This window comes from Megascapheus bottae, chromosome 1 (genome assembly GCF_031878675.1).
Source record: "Megascapheus bottae isolate mThoBot1 chromosome 1, mThoBot2.hap1, whole genome shotgun sequence".
Classification (NCBI taxonomy): Eukaryota; Metazoa; Chordata; class Mammalia; order Rodentia; family Geomyidae; genus Megascapheus; species Megascapheus bottae.
Window position 1 is genome coordinate 78,719,868 of NC_143509.1, and position 10,551 is coordinate 78,730,418.

Consider the following 10,551-nt stretch of genomic DNA (forward strand, 5'->3'; position numbering starts at 1 on the left):
GGTTCGATCCCAGAGGTGGCCTTACCAACCACAGCCACGCCTTCCAACCAGGCGGCAAGCACCATCTCAGTCAGGTGTGGTCCCAAGACCAGGGATTGAGCACTGGGCCACGAGTTAGGCCTCCTTTTACAGCATAGGTTTCCATTTCCCTGATGTGATGCGCCTCACAGGCTGTGATCTGGATGATCCCAATTCAAAGTCAACCTGTATATGAAAATCCATGAGACTAGGTCTAATGTAATCTGCTATCTCTACCAACCAATATGCCAATCATCATTTCTATGTACAGTATACCTGCTTATTAGCATTTCTTTCTAGGCTCCAGCATGATCTCGTTCATAGATGAATGCACTCTCACATGGCCCAGCATCTATTTCAGAGATGTGCCAAATGCCTTATTAGGTGCTATTGAGTTATTAGAATGCAAACCTGGTCTCCACATGATGTCCCCTGAGACTGAGAGAACTTTGCTGCTTAGGATATCTCTTACATCTTCCAGAGGACTACTGAACACATAATTGTGCCTGTTTTCACCAAGAGGTATATTATGTTCCAAGTTCTATGCTCTGTAGCAGGAACAATTTGATGACAATAGTCACCATCAGAAGTAGTAGGGTAAAGGGTTCAGGAGTGTGGTCTAGTGGTAGAGTGCTTACTTAGCATGCAGAAAAAGGCAGATGTGGTGCTATGGCTCAAGAGGCAGAACACTAACCTTGAGAAAGCCCAAAGACAATGTCAAGTCCCTGAGTTCCAGCCACGTGACTGGAAAATCATCATCATCATCATCATCATCATCATCATCATCGTCATCGTCATCATCTAGAGAACTACTCTTGAAAAGAAAACAGAAACACTGAAAGATCTTTCAATTTTTGAATAACTACTGAGTTGCCTTATAGTTCTTACTGACATATTCAACTACCTGTTCCATACTTCTTGGACATGGTATTTCTCCTCCTGTCTCTGGCTTTTTTCCTAGATAGCTTAACATCTCAACTGGACTAAGGGGAATTTGATTCTTGTTCATTCTTTGTAAATTCTTCAGATTTTCTGCTGTTTAAATCAATGATATCACATACATTTACTTAATTGTGAAAATGGTTCTTATTTTATGACTAAAATACATGTAGAAAATTTATTTTCTTAAAAAAGTAATGGGTCACTGAAAATCCAATAAATAAAGGAAATTCCGTCTTTTTGTATTTACCAAAGTAAATAAGTTCTCAGATGTCTAATATGCATTGGAAGGGAGGGTGTGACCTCTTGTCATACATGTGTTGTGACCAAATACATTAAGGGATCTAGGTCACTCAATTTTTGTACTATGCAATCCAGTCTTTCATAGAGGATCCTAATTGCATAGATGGTAGTGACAACTGAATTCCACAGGGAAAAAAAATTAAAACCCCAGTCACAGATCCTTAACTGAAGCAGCTCACATCCCAAACCAACAATCACATCAGACAGATTGAATGTTGTCATTAAACTTATGAGTTTCCTAAACCAATACTACGAAAAAGGAACTCAATATTTCCTAAATATTTTCAGCATCTTGAGAGTAGGTACTTATTTATTATAATATCTTTAGAATATGATTTAGAATATATAATATTACAGATTCATTCTAGGGTTTTTATATTGTCTAAAGACTAAAGTATGTAGATAGACAAATAGTTGATGATAAAAATGCTTTTCAAAAAGGCTGGTGCCCTGGCTCATGCCTGTTATCCTAGTTATTCAGGAGGCTGAGATCTGAGTATCAAGGTTCAAAGACATCCCGGGCACAAAAGAACCTGAGAGTCCAATGGTTTCCCTCATCTGTCATAATCAGTAGAAACCTTGGGCTCTCCTAGCAGAAATTTACAATAGAACAAAACCTAGGTACATAAGGCCATATACTATGACGCTAAATGAAAAGACCTACAGGATATAGAAACAAAAGCCATATAATGAGTGATTGTTATCCTTAATGTACTATGTTATCTCTCATTTCTTTTGCTGTCCCTTGGTTATCTCATATGGTTACAGTATTTTACCTTGTTATTTGATATATTGTATGTTGTTTATTTGATTATTTGAAATAGGATAGGAAAGGGAGGAAAACAAGATGGAGGGTGGGGTTGGGGGAGGGAAATGGGGACCAAAACATGAGAAAGAGTATCAATGTTTGTGAAGTAATGCATCTTCTATCTGGTGAACATAATGGAGCCCTTCTATCAGTTACAATAAAAAATATATGAAAAAAAAGAACCTGAGACTCTTATCTCCAATTAACCTCTTGAAAATGAGAAATGGGGGTTGGCTCAAGGGTAGGGCAGTAGCTCAGGGACAGAGTCCCGCCCAGGGGTAGGGCGGCAGCCTTGAGCTGAAGAGCTCAGGGACAGCACCCAGGCTCAGTTCAAGTCTCATAACCCACAAAAAATGCTTTTTAAAAAAATCAGGAAAATTTTACTCAGACATGACAAACTAACAGGACTCTCAGCATTGATACAGTGAGACAAAGGCAGAACATTCTTAGGGCTCAATAGCTCTGTGTATATGATCTTATAAACTAATGTTTATAGAAAGGAACTCCAAGAAATGGAAGCAAGAGGATTTTGTTTGTTTATTGTTCTGTTTGTGCTTCTTCTGTTCTTTATCCCCCTTTTGTTGCTATTTTTGATTTCTGTACCCCTTGTCTTCGATGTGAGTTTTTCTGACTTGGGGAGGGAAAAGGAAGCACACAATCAGTGAGACAAAGGATGAATTAATTCAGCAGCAATATTCACTAGACACTATGATGAAAATAAACTATACAACTTGTGAGGGATGCAAGTCTGGAAGGAAAAAACTGGGAGAGAATGAGGTAGCAAGTGACACTGGTCAAAAAGAAATGTACTCATCGCCTGACACATGTAACTGTAAACCCTCCGTGCATCACCTTTTCAATAAAAATTAAAATTAAATAAAATTATATTTCCAAGCCAAAAACCCCTCAAGATTAACAAGAGTTGATAAATAATTTTATTCTTGAAATATGTGGAACTTCCCAATACTAGTAAAAAATAATCAACATGATGTCTTTTTATGAAATAAATTCTGATTTAATGTTAACCAGTTGGTGGCTTAGGTAAGGCCTGAGTTCGTGATCTTATTTGCATCTTCCCTCACTGGTTCTCAGTGATCAAATATTCTCTAAACATGGCTTTGAGCCAAGCCCCAGCCCGCCCTACAGTGCAGTCATCAATTTCTGAGGTGAGCACTACAAGAAGGATCCTCTCTGAAGGTTAGGGATGTTTGCTGGTTGGTTTCAATTGTTTTAAGACTGTACTGAAATAAGCAATTCAGTTTTCCTGAGTGGAAATTGCATAACTAGATAATTGGCAAAATAGATTTCTTTGGGCCATGTTCAGGACCCCAATTATCCCTGCATAACTTTGGAACAGTAGGACTCAGAGAAAACACCTTTGTGGTGAGCATAACAACCTTTTCTCATTAAAACTGACCCTATCCTGGACATTGTGGTAATGAAGATGCTACAGCATTAGATACGGTGATAATGGGATTAGAAACAAAATATCAAGCCAATAGTTGACAAGATGACAGCAATAGTTGGATTTAATTCAATGAAATTAAATAAAAATACTTTAAAATATGCTTAATATGTTTCTTTTTACCTCAAAAGACATGGTCTAAGAACAAGGATCTTCACCTTCTAGAAAATCAGTACACACTAAGATTATAATATTCAGCTAATCACTGGTGGCTCACACCTATAATCCTGGCAACTCAAGAGGCTGAGATCTGAGGATCATAGTTTGAAGGCAGCCTGGGGAAGAAAACTTCCCAAGACTCTTACCTCTAACAAACTTACCAGAAAAACATCCAGAAGTAGCACTATGGCTGAAGTGGTACAGTTCTGGAACAGAGACCATCCCCTGAGTCCAAGACCCAGAACTGTCACCAATATTATATAGAGAGAAATATATAGATACATACACACATATACATTCCCATATGTTTAGCAGTATAATATTCCCAAATATATTTTTTACCTTATGATTGCTTTCATTTTGTTTTGCTATTTTTGATATCTCATTGAAACAGATGGTAAGACTAAGAGGATAAATGTTAACTGCAAGTTTGAAATGTATTTCCCACTTGAGACATACGTTTATGCAATTTCTTTATGTAGGTCAAATGGAATAGACACTGTATTGTGAATGTGAACATTTCAAACTCCATTTACAGTACTTTGAAGTTTCAAGTTAGAAATATAGGTATGCTAACATTTATAAAAACTTTGTGAACCTTTCCTTCCCATGAGCCCTTGATTAACAAAGAAGTTACAGAGAGGTGTGTACCTCTCATTCTATGGAGAATGGGCCTCGTTCTATGGAGAAGACCTCTCAGACTCATCCTCAATAAGGAACTATCACCAGGAAGAGTGTTATCACGCTAGGGAAACAGTACAGCTTCCTCATCAGAAAGCTATTAATGTTATAATTCATTTTTTCATGAGTCATCTAAGAAAATGCTATTATCTCTCACAGAGTATACATTTCACTAACTTTCCAGTTTCCCTTGACTCAGGTCCCCTATACTAAATAGGAAACACTGTGAGGCTCTCTGTGCATATGACAGTGAAGGGAAATGTTCATACTTTTCCCCTGACCTCCAGGGTAGTCTGGATAATGGAGAATTCAGACACCTGCCTTGGAAGCTGCCTTCCATTCCTAGGCTTCAAAGTCTTCTGAACTGTCATTGCCATGTCTTAAAAGTCAGTTCTATTCATTCTGAAGCTCAAATAAAAGCCAAGTTTAACTTCAGTCTTTCTATCTAGTAGTTTCTTCCCTCTTCCTCCCTGAGTTTCAGAGTTAACTGTGTCTGGCATTCACTTGACAGTACCCTGTTTGGTTCTTAGATGTAGTTGTTGTTTCTTTCATGTACAGCAGGAATCAAATAACCAATTCCATTGGTTGAAAGGGCAATGACTGTGGTAGTTGATTGTTTATCAGTGCTTGCCTTGTTTGGTTGGCTGGCACTCTACTATTTGAGCAATACCCTCAACTAGACTTCTTGCTGATTATTTTGAATATGGAATCTTGCACACTTGTGCCTGGGCTGGCCTTGAACCACAATACTGCAGATCTCAGTTTGCTAATAATATTATAGGCATCAGCCATTGGCTGATGGGGAAACTTATTTTTATGCCTACTTTGCTACTAATGTCTAAAAGTTCATCAGCAGCAAAACTTACTCTATACTTTAGATAAGCTAAGGAGCTAATCTATGAGTAGATGATATTAAGGAATTTCAAGTTATTAATAGAAAGTTGGATACAGATTCATATGATTAAGTAAATCATCTCTTTGCAATTCCAACAACACAATTTATTTCTCTAAGAATGAGTAATTTGTTACTTTTTATTCACTTTAAGCTAAAAATATTAATTTGTTCTGTATGTTACTTTGAATTGTTTTTATAAATAGCTAAAATATTTTAATATATAATATGCACATATTGAAAAACAGCATTTGTCTAAAATTATGTCAATTTATTATTCTAATTGTTTACATTGAACCTCTGCCAATCCAGGCACAGTAATCTGTGAGACACTTATCTCCAATTAACTACCAGAAAACTGGAAGTGGCTCTGTGGCTCAAGTGGTAGAGCACTAGCCTTGAGCTGAAGAGCTCAGGGACAGCACTCAGTCCCAGAGTTCAAGTCCCAAAACCAAGTAAAAACAAACAAACAAACAAAAAAGACCCATAAATGATTTTATTGAGCAATTGAGACAGGATTGATATTTATAAATGAAAAGAATTTTGACCAAATATGTGATTTTAAAGCATTTTCCCATACAATAGTTGATGCATTTGCGCCAAACCCATTGCTTTTGACTACAGTGAAAAGTAAATTTTCTAAATGAATAAATATCAACATTGAGAAGAAGTTTTATAGTGCTCTGCTGCTTGCTTTAATGATAATTTTTGAAAAATGAAGAGCATAAGTGAAATAAGGAACCAACATTAATCTTTAAATCAAAAGGATTTACAATGAGATTGTAATTAATTACATGCAAAAAATATCTTATTGAATAGGGTGACGACCTCAGTTACTTTGTTTAATCACTAAAACAATCTAATTTCCAAACAAGAATCTGGATCAAGTTCAAGTACATCCAATTAAGATGATCAATTCACTAACAACAGTGACAACAACCCGCCAAAATAAACTCCTTAAACTTTCATTTTGATTAATGTGTCTGTGCAATATATTGTTGGTACATAGGTACTTGAAGAAAACATTCTTGGCTGGAGGGCCTCACTGACCACCAAATGCTTAACAGTGAGCATTTCCATAAACAAGCAAGTTCATTTCCTGTTCCACTGATGAGAACATCAGTTATCACATTTTAGGTACATTTACAGTAGGTTGAAGCAAAAAAAAATGTATTTCTTATTATCTTGTATATACTGGACACCCTGAACTTGACAGATTTTTCTCTTAACATCTAAGGGGGGGGATAAAACCTGCAATGATTTAGATGTATTTCCTATGCATATTATATTATCCTTGTAACTCATTAGACAATTCTTGTTTCCCAAGTTTCACAAAAACCTGAGAAAGAATACTCTAAAAAACTATTACTAAAAGATTACAGCATCATATAAATATCTGAAAAATAATTAGAGAGGGCAGGGAGTTTGTTCCAGTGGTAGAGTGCTTGCCTAGCATGCACAAAGACCTGGGTTTGATTCCTCTGTGCCACATACATAGAAAAAGCTGGAAGTGCTGCTGTGGCTAAAGTGGTAGAGCTCTAGCCTTGAGAAAGCCCAAGAACAGCACTTAGGCCCTCAGTTCAAGCCCCAGGACTGGCAAAAAAAAAAAAAGGAATTAGAGAAGATTCAGAAGCTGAAAATAAGAACGCATAGTTTAGGGTACCCTAAAAATAAAAATATAATCTGGGTCTGATGGCTCACACCTTTAATCCTAACTATTTAGGAAGCTAATCTATGGATTGTAGCTCATACTCAGCATGGAGAGAGAAGTCCATGGAACTTAAAATATATATATTGTTGGCGCGCCATGGGCACCTGCGCGGAGCGCAGACCGCGACGGCGGCGCTGTGGATGAGCATGCATAAGCTCAGGTCATCTCAGAAGGACAAGGTCCGTCAGTTCATGGCATGTACTCAGGCTGGGGAGAGAACTGCTATCTACTGCCTGACTCAGCATGATTGGAAACTAGATGAGGCCACAGACAGCTTCTTCCAAAACCCAGACACGTGCCTTCAGGAGTCTATGAGGGGCACTGTGGACCAGAAGAAGCTGGAGCAGTTGTATGGCAGGTACAAAGACCCACAAAATGAAAACAAAATTGGAATTGATGGGATTCAACAGTTTTGTGATGATTTAAGCCTTGATCCTGCCAGTATCAGTGCTTTGGTCATAGCATGGAAGTTCAGGGCTGCTACTCAATGTGAATTTAGCAAAATGGAATTTGTAGATGGCATGACAGAGCTTGGGTGTGATAGCACAGAAAAGCTGAAAGCTCTTCTGCCCAGATTGGAACAGAGCTTAAGGACTCAGCAAAGTTCAAAGATTTTTATCAGTGTACCTTTACCTTTGCTAAGAACCCTGGACAAAAAGGTCTAGATTTAGAAATGGCTGTTGCATATGGGAAATTAGTATTGTCTGGAAGGTTTAAATTTTTAGATCTGTGGAATACATTTCCGCTGGAGCATCACAAAAGATAAATTCCAAGGGACACCTGGAACCTTCTGCTAGATTTTGGAAACATGACTGCAGATGATATGTCTAACTATGATGAAGAAGGAGCATGGCCTGTCCTTATAGATGACTTTGTAGAATATGCATGGCCAGTAGTCACTGGTGGGAAATGGTGGCCTTTTCTGAAAGGAAAAGTCAGGTGGAGGCCATGTGAAGCGTCACATCCTGCAAGGATGGCACTTAGGGGTCAGTTTCCATGTGTGTCTGTCTCTGACTTCCTACAGCCTGGCACAGTTGGGAAGCTTGAACTCTGCTTGAGGGCTATGTGGTGGGCTGTGGGCACTGAGACGCTCCACAGAGAACAGCGTCCTTGGAGTTAGGGTCTGTCATAGCTGCTGCTTAGGGGATGCCCGCATGACCTCATACTTACACAGAATAGCAGAGAGCCCGTGATTGAGACAAACACCATCCATTTCTAAGACTGTTGAATATACGATAATTATACTGAAAAGCAGTATGTATGTCCTCAGTAGGGTGTAGTTTTATACAAATCAAGGCTGTTTCAAATTGTGCCCTGATGAAGATGACCCTGTCAGAGGGTAGTTTTAAAATCTTGGTACCAGGAATTCATAATTTTATTTACTTTTTGAATTATCAAATATTGGATTTACCAGGTCTGTTTTGCTTCTGTTTTTTCTGATGTTTATCTGCCAATAGTTTTATGGTTTTTAAGACACTTAGTGAAGACACTATTATAGCTTGCACAGTGATGGGCTATGATTCCAGACTGCTGCTTACCAGCCAGCGGGCAAGCTTTACTTCTAATAATGTTATTTGAACCTCCTGAAAGTTTCCTATTTTTTTAATTTATTATATATAAATAAAAGATATTTTTCCATGAAAAGCATTTCTTTTTAAGTGCATTTAGGTTTGAAAATCAAATGCCAGTCTTAGCTACTCAGAAGGCTGAGATCTGAAAATTAAGGTTCAAAGCCAGCCCGGGCACAAAAGGACCTGAGACTCTTATCTCTAATTAACCCAATTAACCTCTAGAAAATGGGAAGGGCCCTGGCTCAAGGATAGGGTGGTATCCTTGATCTGAAGAGCTCAGGGTCAGCATCCAGGCGGAGTTCAAGCCCCATTACCCACAAAAAATAAATAAATAGGTTTGAAAATCAAATGTACTAGTTCCCTTTACCTGTCCCTGTCATCCACGGTGCCCAGAGTCCAGGTCCAGCCATGTGCATATAGCCATGTGTGTTTGGATGGAAGCATACCCTCACCTCAAACCTTTACCTCCTGTTTGTGAGCCACAGTCTGTACCATATTACTATATGATCATGCACTCAGCATGAAGGGCCCAGACGCTGCCCACTGTCAAGCTTTGAACATCACTGTGCCGACCCTACCTCACATTTGCCAGGACTTGGCATCACAGCGTGCCTTGCTGCTGCCCTCCCTGCCACACACCTGGAGCAGGGTGGGTGATCTCAGTGCCTGTACACAGCAAGGACGCTCAAGGTGGCCTCTGAGAAGGGAACATACCCCACCTGCTATTAGGAAACAGCTCTGAGATACGCATGACCTGCAGCCCAGTTCATCGGTGACACGGAAGGAGAAATTCCAAAAGGGGTGGAGGATTGGAGATAGCCTGGACTCTGAAGAACTGGCCCCTCACTGTGAAAGGACATGACCGGTGGTGCTGGGAGGACAAGTTGTGTGATCTTTCTCAGCTCTGCTGTGTGTCCTTTAAGCTCTGCTGCAGAGAGCATTTGTTTTAATATTTATAATTATGTGATATTGTCAGTAGATTCTGAATATTGGTAATTGGCAAAGCCTCTTGAAAGAATCATGCTTTCTTATCTACATTTGAATCATGCATGCTATAAAGATGCTGAGGACATCAGCACTAAATAAAATACATTATTTTCCCTGGTAAAAAAAAATATATATATATTGTTATTGTAAAAGTGATATACATACAAAGGGATTAAGGTTACATAAGTCATTTAAAGAGAAGCTTTCTTTTTGAACAATGTCACACCTGCCCTCCTTCTCTCGCAGTTCTTCGCTCCATCCCCTCCCACAAGTTGTACAGTTAATTGTCAGCATATTGTCTAGTGAATATCACTGCTGCATTTGATCATCCTTTGTCCAACAATTTTTGTGCCCCCTTACTCTCCCAAACATATTTAAAAAAGAGGAAAATGAGTATAGAAACAGCTACAAAAAAAACCCCACATTTGAATTTTTATATATTCAGATGCACATAGCTATTGTGCCTATGTGATCCTCTCCTAAGGATATTCTCCTTTGGTCTCACTCTATGAATGCCTATACATCTGTGTAATTTATATATATATATATATATGCATTGATACACACATATATATGACTAGAGACATGCCTATGTAATATATCATGTCCATGTACATCCGTATATATGGACATGATGTATATGATATATATGGACATGATAGACACATATAAATATATATATATGTACATATCATCCATCCAGTGTGTCGTGTAGATTTATAGGGACCTTCTAGTTATCACAAATGAAGAAAACCATTTAAACTATGTAACCTATGTTTCTTTGAGTTTGGCTTACATACACTTTATATGTGTGTGTGTGTGTGTGTGTGTGTGTGTGTGTATGTATACATATTACTAATGCAAAGTAACTTTCCACTTAGCATTGAGTATCCCCCAAATGATAAAAAGACATTTTACTTTTTTCAAATGTAACTACTATTTCAAATGAAATGACTAGTAGTTTCCTAGTATTTTAATCACTACAAAATATTAAACTAATTATAAAAGTTCCCAAGC

General features: G+C 38.2%; 1 pseudogene; it reads left to right on the plus strand.

Annotated features, from left to right (window-relative positions):
* Positions 1-7,122: 7,122 nt before the first annotated feature.
* Positions 7,123-7,798, plus strand: LOC150069514 (DCN1-like protein 2; annotated as a pseudogene).
* Positions 7,799-10,551: the final 2,753 nt, after the last annotated feature.